The sequence below is a fragment of the Thalassophryne amazonica genome, chromosome 9 (assembly GCF_902500255.1).
Source record: "Thalassophryne amazonica chromosome 9, fThaAma1.1, whole genome shotgun sequence".
Lineage (NCBI taxonomy): Eukaryota > Metazoa > Chordata > Actinopteri > Batrachoidiformes > Batrachoididae > Thalassophryne > Thalassophryne amazonica.
In genome coordinates, this window is record NC_047111.1 from 51,094,229 (window position 1) to 51,108,066 (window position 13,838).

The window sequence follows — 13,838 nt, forward strand, 5'->3', positions numbered from 1 at the left end:
GTCAAGCTGCAATAAGACGAGACACAATAAAGCCCATTTTAATGGACCCATTTCTTTCCCTCTAGTTTTTTTTTTAAATTTTACTCAAAAACAAAACCGGCCTTAAACAACAAAAATAAAGCATAGAGTTGATTTGATTTGGCACTTAGTTGCAATATAACAATATATTGTGGTACAAAAATGTAATAAACCTCAAAAATTATGACCTCCATTTGACATTAACATCTGAGGGGATGACCTTTAAGTAAAGTAAATCCCTTCGGCTGCTCCCTTGTTTGCACTCTGGGTCGTCACAGCAAATCCAAGGTGGATCTGCATGTTGAATTGGCACAGGTTTTACGCCGGATGCCCTTCCTGACGCAACTCCACATTACATGGAGAAATGTGGCGGGGGTGGGATTTGAACCCGGAGCCTTCTGAACTGAAACCAAGCGCATTAACCACTTGGCCACCACCCCTGCAGGGGATGACCTTTAAGCATGTTGTCAATATTAGTTTACAACTGAAAAACTCTGCAAAAGTTCTGCAATAAACTGTCTCGACAAGCAATAAATTCTAGAAATTCAAATAATTTCATGTGAGTTCACAAGTGACCCACTACAATTCCAAAAAGAAACATTTCTCAGTGATTATACTGCTGAAAAACCAGAATGAAAGGTATTCAACTTGCACTGACAGAAAACCAACCTCCTGAATGCCTTTCGAATTACAGTACTACGAAGGATTCCGTGTGTTTATGAAAGATCGTCTGATCTGTGGGGTGTGTGGCTTCTGTGTGAACAGAAAGGGGCTTGCAAACAGGGGAGAGCTCAAGGAAGTGATGGAGAGGACAAGCGGTGACAAAATGTACAGAGGGGAGAAAGGGAGGGAGAGGGGGTCTCGTCCAGACAAATACCCTCATACGCAAACCAACACAACAGACAACAAAACTGAACAATGACAGCAGCCAAACTGAACGCAAGTGGGAAGACTGCAAAGTCATAACAGCAAGGCAGACATTAAACTACAAACCCGGAACTTACAGATTATCTTTTAAGTTTCTAGATGTTTACCAGTACTGTTAACAGGAAAGAAAGTAGGAATTAAAACTCACCCAAATCTGAGTGTAAGATGCTGCCCTTCTTAATGTCATCTGAAAACAGAATCCCCCCCCCCAAGCTTCAACTCAAAAAGGTATTGTCCACAAGAACTTCTGCCATCATTTATCATATATCTTTATCTGAAGAGGAACAACAAGCAATCCGGACAGCCTGATATTAGAAGGAAGACTTTTACCAAGTCCTTTCTCCCCCCACCGAGACCTAAAACTTCCTGGTGGGAGCTACTGATTGGCTAGCCGATGACGTTCGGCTCTCCGATGCACAATGAGCGCAGCAGAGGGAATATTTCACTGCCGTAGTTAGTCGCTAGTGCTGCTGGCTGCCTGAACAACAGAGGGTTGGGGGGGGCTCACATTCCTGGCTGGCTTCAAAGACAGAGCAGAACCCGGCGCCATTCATTCCCAAGGCCTGAGCCCAGCACATGGAGACTGGCCAAGGCAGGAGGGAGAGGAGTCCAAGGAGGTCACAGTGATGTTGGGGAGTGTGTGAGAATGGGTGATCACCCAGCGCTACCCCTTCTCCTTCCAAAAAGAAAAAAAAAAAAAAAAGTAACCCATATCATCTCATTCATTTTGCCTCTAATCTCCAAAACCTTTTAGTATACCTTCTGCTTCCATTATTAAAAATAAGGTAACAGACAACTTCAAGAATAGAATGCAATCCAATGCCTTTGCCACTATACGCTAGGGCTGTCACGACATTATCGATAATGTCGACAATGAAAATTTGTCGACACATATTTTAATTCGACAAATCGCCCAATCATGTGTTACCATTCAAAAACTGTATAATTTTGGTCTGGCGACGTGTTTTGTGGAAGCGCTAGCTGCAACAGGAACTTGGGGGGGGGCAGTGTTTCCTCAAGGGAGAAGCGGATATGGTAGCCAAGTGATTTTTTTTTTTTTCTTTCCCTACGCAAAGACTCTGCTACAACGCACCCGGATAAACAATGGTGGAGCAGCAACAGCAAGGAGCCGAAGCGGAGTTAACAGAGAAATTTAGAGCAAGACCGAAACAATCCAAAGCATGGGAGCATTTCACAGAAAACAAAGTGGCCAAGTCACTTACACGCAGACTGTGCAAAGTCGTGCTAGCAGCACTACAGTCATGCAGGAGCACCTGAAACGCAAACATCCCGGGGCAGCCGAATCCACCCCAAACAACACAGGGTAATCTAGCATGTTTAGCTACCCAACAGTTATCGTGTACCGATATATGTAAGGATTAAACAACTCGAAGCCGTGCATTATACAGTGTTGTTTAATCCACTTATACCATGGTCCCACACAGTGACCTAACACACATATTTATTTAAGTTAACAGAACTTGATAAAAATGTGTGAGTATTTGGGACTATTTTATGTTTTGTCTCTGATGCGCTTACCGAGTCTGCAGGCGCACGCGCCGCAGCGGGCCACTCACCCCCCCCCCCCCCCCCCCCCCCCCCCGCTGTGTCGCGCCGTGACAAACAGGTCCAGAAACTACGCTCTCTGTTTTGATGCAGAGCGCTTGGCCGCCCACAAGGATAGAACTGTTCTCTTCTTTTTTCCCCCATCTTCAATCTTGTCCAGTTCGTCCGATGTTAAATCTTTACGCTGTTGCTTTTGCTGTTCTTCTCATCTGCTGTCCTTCTCTTTCCATTCCTCAAACGTTTTATTTTACACTTTTAAGTTAAATGTGTGTTTTGTTTATCCGAATTTATCATAAGTATTTTGATTAAGGTCCATTAAGTGGACTTAAAAGGTCAATTCTAATGTGCACAGCAGCTTGATGCATTTTTAGCAAGAAAACAAAGTAATCATTTGATTAATCGATTAATCGAAAAAAAAAATAATCGCCAAGTAATCGACAATGAAAATAATTGTTAGTGACAGCCCTACTATATGCATGTACAATGAGGTTAAAAGCAACTCCTCAGTGCAAACATATAAAACAATGATAATAGGCTGTCAAGTGGCCAGTCATTTTTTTTTTCAAAAGAGTAATGTCTAAGGAGTATTTGTGCCAACTTTGGTGCTTGTATCACCATTTGCACAATTTTGCTCTAAATATTATCTTAGCTGCTGCACTACACTTCGTTATACAATCATCAACCTCCAAACCAACGGTATGGTACATGTAATTTCCCTCCGTGAATTGCGGGTCATTTGTGCATCTTTTTGTGACTGTGTTGTAACGTTGGTCATATTTGCAGACTTTTCTGACAGATGCATTTGAGCCATGATAGCAATGTAATCAGCGTGTGCACTGCAAAAATTTAAAGTATGTAAGGAGAAGAAGGAGTGAAAACAAATGTGACAAATCACAGCCTTCTCTTCTCTGTCATTCAAGCAGGTGTGATTCAAGCTCCGGACAGCCACACAGAGGGCTGTGATCTAAAGCAGTGGTCTTTGGTTCACCACACCCAGGGACAGTTGTGTGAAACATAACACCATATTACAGTGCAGGAAGCATTTTGTCAATAATCACCAGCCTTGAATAAAAGCCTGCTTCATTTAGGTGTCGGGTCCAAGCACAGTGCACATCCAGACTGCTCTGTCCAGTATACCAGAGGTTTTTAAAGTAGACCTGCATTGAAATAAATGTGGTCAGATTTCAGAAAGAAATAGCTGATATGTATTTATAAGACCCTTGTGAATGCAGTAAAGTAAATCTGTAATTCAGCGGAGAAATCTTCATTTAAAAATGACAAATTTGCAGCTAAAATTTAGCCCTCTGTGAAAACAGTTTGTACAGCCGTATCATTTCCATGACGTCAGGGACAAGACGACGTGCTCCCGCCTTCAGTCCGATCCCGCACTGAAATTGATTTTATCTGTTAGTAATGTTACTTATACACGTCCTGGTTTCAACATCCAAAAGTAAGCTGCAATGAATGTGAGATACAGATCTGTGTGCTCAGATCAGCAACGACATCGACAGCGGGCGCCGTTCTTCCTCTCCTGCTCTCTGCCTCCGCTACGCTCGCTGTTTTAATGCGAAGCGGCCGGTACACCTGTTGCTGCAAGGACAGACTTCTTGCGGCAAAATCCACAGCACCGCATGTCTCGGCAATCGGAGCCCCAGAGCTCCATGGATGCTGAGAGAGGTTTATATATTTTTAATGACTGGGATTCTTTGCAGGTCTTGCCTCCATATCCTGCGATGGTATCGGAGGCGAAAGACAGTAGATTTTCATTGCAACACCACTCAATCAAACGGGCGTATGAAAAAGTCCCCCAAAATAATTTTCAAGCACAAATAAAAGAAATGTGTACTCACCAAATGTGCCACAAGACAATATGAAGTTTTAAAAAAGTAGATCCTTCCGTATAAGACAAGAAAAAGGTGCAGATGCAAACTGACGTAAATCCACAAATTACAATTGGTGCAATGCATGCTGGGAGAGGGTCTTGTCCGTGTGGAGGGCTAAATGTTAGCTGTAAATTTGTCATTTTCAAATGAAGATTTCTGCGTTGAATGACAGATCTGGGCTTGCAGATTTACTTTACTACATTCAGAAGGATCTCGTGTAAATGTAAGTCATTTTTTGTTCAAAAAAATCGGACTGCATTTTTTTCAATGCAGGTCTCCTTTAATGGAAATGCATTGCAATCGGATGGGACATTTTGTCTGATGTGAGTGAAAATCCGTTATACAAAATCTGGTAGAAACGGTGTTTATTACATGGAAAACCATACAAAGCATTGGGACATTTGCTTTTTTCCGGTGAGCATGAGTATCCAGTTTGTACGACGATGGTTTAGGTGAGTTTTACTGTACCAGAATTAAAGCACTGCATATACATTGAAAGGATTACAGACATCCAAATTACTGGACAATTGGCCTTATTTTTCCATTAGAGTTATTAACAAAGCATTTCTGGCCTGGCGAAGGTTCTTGTTAGCCTGGCAGCCTGCCAGGTCTACAATCCTGAAGGAGAAACACTGGATTGCTTTGGAGAGCATGGCTGGCCAATAGGGGTGTGCAAAAAACAGTCTACAACAATATCACGATTGTCGTTTAAAGCAACGTGCAATTTGACATCATCAAGTGTTCAAGTCCTTGTTGCAGCAGAGCAATGTTTCTAGAATAGGTGGTTTTGAATTTTACTTTTCAGGCTGAAGGCACAGCCTTTGGACTGGAAATCATAAACTGTATCTGGCAGCATTACAGCAAAGCAGAGGTTCAGTCACACAATCTCTCACTAGAGGCGTCCTGCAACACCAGTAAAAATTAAACAAACAGTGGGAAACAGACCCCATGTAGACAGCTCCAACCTCACAATCTACCTCAGAAGATTTAGCTGCCAGACATGGATCAATTCACATTTCAATTTGGCCATGTCACTGACACATTCACTATAGCCATGTCACTGACACATTCACTTTTAAAAGAACATATGGAAAACCTCTGAAACACTTTTTTCACCCTAAAATCGAGTGTAGTAGACATTTATACATGTTCTTCAAGTTCAATGTCTTTTTCAAGGATGCAGTTTAAAATTATTTTCATGTGGAGACAATAGTTAAGTGTCATTGAAGTAATGTCGAAAATGTGTTTGTTTGAACCACAGAGTTTTGGTCTGAATTGCTAGTTAAAGGTCACTGAAGTTCACTGATGCTGAACGATTGTTAAACAGACACACATTTGTTAAAACCCCCATAGATTTCACTGATAACATTTTTTGCTGGAAGCAGATTTGAAAATAAAAACAGTCCAGATTTAAGTCTTGCTGACATTAAGTAAGTCCTATATACAGTACGTTAAAGGGTCTTTCAGACTGCATGCAAGGGATGCTCAAGTTTCTGTCTCCACTCGCGGTTTTTTAAGCGTGTCCACATGCGGCAAATGCGCATAAGGTGCGGTGTTTCCTACATCACTGTGTGTCTGTTCTGGAGGCTGAACAAGTTTGAAAGTTGCCATGTTTGTGAAGACATGCGTGTTCCAGAAAAACAGCAATTAAATAAAAAGCAAAACAGTCTGCAAGTCATAACTGCAAGATTAGCAGCAAAAAGCAGAAGACCATCACCCTCTGAGAAGAACATTTTTTTTCAGCGACTGTCGGTGAGGCCGGGCGAAGCTGGAGCACCCGGAGTGATTGAGTAGACACACGTAGTGCAAAATTTTTCACTACTGGACATATACACACCCAACTTTTGCAAATTTGTGTAAGATGCATGCGTAATCGGAAAATAAAACGTGATTTTAGCGTATCCTCTGAACACAAAGTTTTATCAGTTAAGATTAGCTTAGCCAGTAGCTGCAGTATGCTGAATCTAGGGCTGCAACTATTGATATTTTAGTGATTGAGTATTCTATCGATTAATCGAGTAATTGGATAAAAAGTAGTTTTTAAACAACATGAACAGTCCAGAGCTCTCCCTAAGCAATGGCACAATATCACTGCACCATCATGCAGATTGTCAAATTTACTGTATTCCTTTCTGTTTTCCTGGGTAATTATTTATTTTTTCACGTCTTTACAAGTTTTGAAGCTTTCCTGGTGTCAGGAGCTCAGTACTCCCCTTACACCGGACCGTAAAAACAGGTGTTCGGTGTAACCCTCAGTCAGGCTGCATGTGAACGTGAGCACAGCCTGTGAAAAACTGGTCTTTGGAGAGCAGCTTTTCCACAAAAGCCACACTCCCTCTTTTTGGTTGAATATGCAAGCCTCGCAATCACTGTTTTTTTTTTAAGTTACACTGTTTGTGAAGTGTTGTGTGTTGCTCAAAAAAAGCGAAAATTAACAAGTGAAACAGTGCGAGTCCGAGCAAAACACAGAAGAAAGAGTGGACTTCTGCTGAGAGGATCTACTTTCAGAGACTGTTTGTCAGTGTGGCTGGGGACGGAGCTGTGACTTGCCCGGTGTAAGGGGAGTGCCAAGGGCCCCTCACAGCAGAAAGAAAGACAGCAGCTGGCCACTGGGCGAATAGTCAGTCCCCTCACACTGCTTCACTTTAAATGCGCAGTAAGCTATTTCAGATGATCATCGTAGACCGTCTTTCTCTTAAAAGGCTTTATTTTACTTGGTGTGTCACACTGGAAAGCTGTAGCTTTTTGTGCTATATTGATTAGCTCTTACACGACTCTAGTCGTCTTCTGTTTTTTTCTGGGGACATTACAGCTCCACACACAGACCTGGCATATGTACTACAACATTAAACGGAGCTTGGAGACACAAAATTTGCCTTGGACGTTTTTTTGCAATCGAATTATTAGAGTTACTCAAATAATTGCTTCAGTCATAGCTAAATCAATGGCCATTACATTACCATAATAATCAGATATTATCAGCAATCAGACAACTGTAATAATTTGATCTCTTGGATTTTCCATGCACTTCAGCAATCTGATCATTGGAAAAACATGTTTACATGATTTCAGTTCATTGGCTGGATTTTTTTGGAAGTGGACAAAGAAGAAAGGGCAGCACCTGAAGAAAAAGCATAGACTGTTTGTGAGACCGCTATCATGGGAACAAATTTCATTGCCTTTTCGAAATTCGTCCTTTACGTGAATAGTGACAACAACTCAGTCACACAAGACACTGCCAAGTGAGTGAGTCAGACAGTGATGGGTAGAGGGGCCGGTCTTAGTTAAAACAAAGGCATGAATCAGAGAAATAAAATGTTATTTTGTGATTGTGTCACAGTGGCTATGTTCACACACAAACACAGCCACACCTCTGCACAATCCCATAGAAAGAATTTTGTATTAGTGTTGCTGTAGCACAAGCATCTTCCCCGTTTATTTGGCTGCACATATGTGTGCACAGTTCAGTTAAACAACACAGATCTAAAATCGGATTTACTTAGATGTATCGGAGAAGAAAAAGAAAGAAGGATCCTAAAGTACAAGCACCCAGCTTTATTAAAAATTTCCACATGATGCAGGCCTATTTATAATTTTTTTTTGCCTTTTCTCCACATCTCCAATGGGTGTCTGAATTTGATGATATTTTGTTTCTCATTGCCACATTTAACAACTTGTGGTGCACAGTGTTTTTACATGCAAATGATGACTTAAAGGGAACTTCTACACCCATTCACAGCTAAAGATGGGAATGGTCGACACACAATTTCATGATGACTGAGATTTATAAAAGTGAGCCATTCATACAAATGGCTTTACAACTCTGAAAAGAAAGTGTGTGCACATTTCTGCTTTTGTGTGTACACACACTTTTAGTCATGATTCTGCATTTTTATCCAAGGCCCGAGGTGTTGTCAAAGTAATCCATACGATGTGAAAGCCCATCATGAACAAACGAGGTACAGTACAACAAATGGACAAGTACTTGGCTGGGACTTCACATCTCCACATAGTACTTCAACAACAATCTCATTGTTCCTGATCAAGCAAAACCCAGGAAGGAGGAAACCATTTTTAAAAAGGTGGAAATGGTTGGATGCTGTGCAGAAACACATGAAAGCATCTAGTAGCAGGAAAGTGAAAGCTGCGTTGCCATGCAAGGTGATCAGTAACCCCTGCAATTCCTCGACCATGTGTGTGTGTGTATCTACTTTGTCTGTCTGAGACAGATTGAAACTGCAGCTGTTTGTTGCTGAGCAGTGCTCAAAACAGTGTTTAAAATTGCTATTTGACCAAGGCAAGTTGTCAGACTCTATTAGGCTCTCCATTCCTGCATTAATTAGACCTAAATACTTTTTTATTCCATCTGAAAGACATTTCCTTTAAAATTGATAAACTTGTTTTCATAGCTATACATGAAAGGAAATACTCAGGCCAAGGGGTCATTGCAGCTGATGTCACACACGGGTCTATCATGGACATCTAAGAGCCTCTCAACATACTTCCACCACATTGGACTGAAAAACAAAAGCGTACCATCATAAAGGTGGTTCTGAGGGTTGGATGTAACAATTATTGAGGGAAAAAAGTATCATTTCACAGGTTTCACAGGGAAATGGATAGCTGCACTATGATGTGTGAAAAAAACAGTCACATACAGCAAACATTTTGTTGTAGGTGTGTAACCTCATTTCTGAAACATGTTTAACTGCCTTTTAACACAATTAGGGCTGCTTTTCCATTGAATATTTCTTATTTCTATTAACAACTTTACATGAGCAGTTATGATCAGCAGCCATGTAGGCTACTGCAGGCTGATAGTGTACTTTCCTAAGACCTGCAAAATAAGTTGATTTAGATGAATTAACAATTGTGGCATTCTTCAGAGTATACAGTGCCCAAAATTATTGGAACACAGTATGTCACACATTTTAATTTGTTTATGCCATTTCAAATACAAAAAATAAAAATGTATAAAATTATCTTCCTTTAAATCAAACTGAAAGCAATTCTCGGCAACTTGATATAAATTAATTAAGAATATAAAAGCCAAGATGACCTGATTGTAAAGCTCGAACCTCACAGAGATCCAGTAATGTCGAGTTTAGACATTACATAAAAAAAAATACTGCTTCATATCTAGAAGTGGGTATTGATAAGATTTTAATCGATATCAATGCCATTATCGATTCCACTTTTCGATCCGATTCTTTATCGTTTCACTTATCGATACCTCTTCTGAATTTTCCGTGTACTAAAAGAACGCTTTACACGCTTTCTATGTCAACATTTTAAATTGGTCACTGGATCCTTGATCTCTGGACATAAATAAAAATAAATAAAATCTGTAGTTTTTGTCAAAAGCATTTCCTTTCAGACATTTTGGCATGAATGTCACTCCAGACCTCTGAGCTGAGCTCAGCTGGCTGCTGCATGTCAGAACAGGATGTCTCATTCTGGGAGGAAAAAAAAAAACGTTTTGATCAATGGCAGTTTGTATTACAGCATTTGGAAAGTGGTGTCATTTGATTTAAACGGTGTTTCGCTTTGAAGTTAATTCCGACTGGACTCTATCTTTCTAACTTGACTCAGCAGAGAGCCACGCAGCTTCTGGAGCTGTGTGAACAGAACGGAGGACGATTCTTGTTTCTTTTCTCACAACAAGACAGGAGTCTCAGTTAGTGACTTTAAAGTGACTCACGATTGACATATTCAGGGATGAAAGTGGTGAAAAAACACAACTTTCCTTATTCAAATTCATTCCAGTAGTATTCTGCTCTTACTAGGATACAGCAGTTTTTTTAGCTTAACAGATAGTGCTGGAGGAAATCACTGAAGAAATTAACAAATTGAAAATATGGTTTGACCGAAACAAATTGTCAAACTTAAATAAAACAGGGATGAAGTGGAGGTGTAACAGTCACTAGGTCTTCACAGGAAACAGTTATTAATTTCTATATTTATTTATGTTCATTTTTAGTTGCCTTTATCTTTTCTGTTGTGTTTTGTTTTATCAGGTTATTTTTGTCTCCTCTAAAAGTGTATTGTAGCATCATTAGTTATTACTATTATTGCTGTTGTTGCTATTCCCTTACCAAAAAATAGTACTGATAAGTATATAAAAAGTAAACTAGAAGCATACTTGAAACATACTTGCATATACTACTTTTTGGTAAGGGTTACTATTAATATATAAATAAAAATAAATTTAAAAAATATTACAATTTGTAATAAATTTGACTCTTTTACGAAAACAAACTGAGCCATTAATTATTATACAGAAAACAAATGCACACAAACGTGCTGAGATACAAACACCTTAATGTTAACTGTAACATTGAAAACGCCATAGACATGCTAACACGTTAGCATCGGTCCCGTTTTTAAGTTATAAAATACATCAACTGTTTCAGAAGACCATAAGTCAGTTTAACATAAGTATGACTCACAGATAAATCTTCTTTATGGTTTTAGTGGGGGAAAATTTAAATAAAGCGAAATTAAACAAAGAACCAATGAAGCAGCAGATCAAAGCATTGCTTCATTGGTTCAAGGTTCAAAGCAAAGCCGCACTGCAGAAACTGTTGATTACAGACCCACTTCATGGTCTGTAATCAATGTAGAGAAATCATTTTCCTGAGAAACACCCCAAAAACAACGGCCGCTCTGAAGGACCGATAAAGGAATTGTTACACAAAAAGGCTACTGATGTGGATCGAATCATTTCTTAATGATACCTGAAAAGAACCGGTTCCGATACCCATCCCTAGTCACAGTCCACTTTAAAATATGGTATGATACATGATGCCCTGCAGAACAGTAGTGTTAACGAGGAAGTATTCAGAGATGCAGCACAGATTTGACTTGCAAAGAACATAACGAGGCAAACAAAAAACGGTGTGTATGTGTGTGTGTGTGTGTGAGGACCAATGATTAATAATCACATTTCTTCCTGACTCGAGAACAACTGCTGCTCAAATCAACAGCTCCAAGCCAAGCCAAAACATTTTTTTAGGAAGTAAATTCAGATGATTTCATCTTCTTGAAAATTATTTGGCAGTTATGACCTGCCCAGTCAGTTTCATGGGCAGCAGGTGACATTTAAAATTAAGCAACTTAATAACAACATTAAGCCACATTCTTTACATTTTTGAGTTGTGCAAATTATCAGGTGTACCGACCCTGAAATTCATACTGAGCACATGAATCCAAGTGGATCACTAATTAAACAGACGAAGGTAATGAGTGAATAACAGAACAGAGCAATTTAGACTCCTTTTCGTCAAATTTGTTTACATAGATGTGAGAACAACATTGCACTCTAGATTAAAATGCAAAGTGGCAGATATATACAGGGATGAAAGGAAAAAAAGTGATAGGCCTGTACCTTTTCATAGCAGCTCTTTAGCTTCCTATAAGTTTTAATGTGAAAAAAGTTGGAAACAACTGGGAAAATCTGCCCTTTTCCACAGCAGGAATTCGACCTATAGCCCAGGTGTCACTATGTTCAGAGAACAGCCCCTTCATTGCCCTTCCCAGCCGTCTGTCTCCACTCAAGTGAAGACCCACTGGGATCGCCGTGACAGCAAGCATGTAATTGTAGCGAAAGCTAGGGCTGTCACGATTAGGAATTTCTGGAGACGATTGTCAGACAGATAATTGCGATTGACGAGTATATTGTCTATTTTTTTTTCTTTTTTTTCCCTTCTTTATATTCTACTATTGTAGTATAATTACACAACTCTGGAAGAACGTTTGGCTTCTGTGAGTGGAGAAACTGGGAATGGTGCAACATTTTTATTTTTCATCTTTATTTTACATACAGTCCCAACTTTTTCTGAATTGTGGTTGTTTCTGTTGCATTTCTGAAATTGTTTCTCCTCATCAGTCACGTTTTGTGCTTAAACACTGCATTAAGCCCATATTGAACAAATAAATACCTTTGGAAAGTAACAGCTGTTAAAGTTCAGAGTTCTCACCTGCTTTTTGTGATCTGTACATCTGAACATCACCACAGCTTCTCCATGTCAGGGTTTTTTTTTTGTGGCTCAGTTCATTCATATATTCTCAATTTTTAAATATGTTTTTAAAGCTATTTGACCATTTATTTCATCTCATGATCTCATAAATTCAGCATACGACGCGCACATGGTGTGAACAGCATGGTAACGGCAGAATCACACCTTTAGAGAAAGTTCAGAGAGAAGTAAAAGCAGCTTCACGTTTTGGTTTTGTTTTTAACATGTTCACTCGGGGTAAAATCCTCTCTGCTCCGCGCTCGCTGCGCAGTGATGGTTCTCTATGGAGTTAAAATTGTCTCAATATTTGTAAATGCACACAGGGTGATCTACAAATAATCATTGATTTGCAAATGTGTTCAGATATCCACAAATGCAAATTTCATATTTGTAACTTGTAAATTGGTCTTTGCAAATAATGTTGTATTTGCAAATATAAAACTTAATTTGTAAAAAATAAAAAAAAAATTACATTTGTAAAACTGGAAATTGTATTTGTGAATTGAGTTTCAGCATTTGTGGATCACCAATTACACGCATTCATCGCTTTCCTCTGCGACGTCATTTTGAGACATTTTCGCGAACAGTTCCACAAACAAATGCCGACTGATTCACAAATACACACGCACACTGGATATCCACTAGATGGCAGTGTGGTTCCATTCATTGATGTGGCAAGCTGAATTATTTTTTAAAATTATGTGTCTGCGGATTTCATCATGGGAAAGGGGGCGTGTTAGTGTTGTACTCTTTAACGCAGTGGTTCAAATAAGCGTATTAAACAGCATTGCGCCTGTGCGTGCTCCATGACACAGACATGCTGCAAAATTGTTCTTTTAAAAACTTGAAAGTTCTAAAAGTTGCTACATTTAGCTAAGCTTCGCACAGGAGCCACACAGCGTCACCGCAGCAACCAACCAGTCCCGCTTTACGACAACTGTCGCAACAGCCAGGCTCCGCGGAACCGAGGAAACTGATTTGTATCTGTAACACACAGATCAGTGTCCGCGGACTTATAAAACTTGCATTATGTTGTAAAAAAAAAAACGCTTTGCGATAAGCATTTTAAAAACTCAGTAACGATCACGATTAAAGAGTCATCCAGGAGCATATAGTTTCAGCCACATCAATGAATGGAACCACACTGCCATCTAGTGGATATCCAGTGTGCATGTGTATTTGTGAATCAGTAGGCATTTGTTTGTGGATCTGTTCACGAAAAGAATGTCTCAAAATGACGTTGCAGAGGAAAGTGATGAATGCGTGTAATTAGTGATCCACAAATGCTGAAACTTGATTCACAAATACAATTTCCAGTTTTACAAATGTAATTTTTTTTTTTTTACAAATTAAGTTTTATATTTGCAAATACAACATTATTTGCAAAGACCAATTTACAAGTTACAAATATGAAATTTGCATTTGT

At 39.5% G+C, this 13,838-nt stretch overlaps 1 protein-coding gene across 6 annotated transcripts in view; it reads right to left on the reverse strand.

Moving 5' to 3' along the window:
• shroom1 (shroom family member 1) overlaps positions 1–13,838 on the reverse strand; it is a 118,266-nt gene that overhangs the window by 39,772 nt on the left and 64,656 nt on the right. For 2 of the 6 annotated variants that reach the window (XM_034178017.1, XM_034178021.1), the window contains exon 1: positions 1,094–1,435. The exons of the other annotated variants lie outside the window; for them this stretch is intronic. The gene's annotated coding sequence lies outside the window, so the exon portion shown is untranslated. Of the gene's footprint in view, positions 1–1,093; positions 1,436–13,838 lie in introns of those variants that run through there. 6 annotated transcript variants of the gene reach the window in all.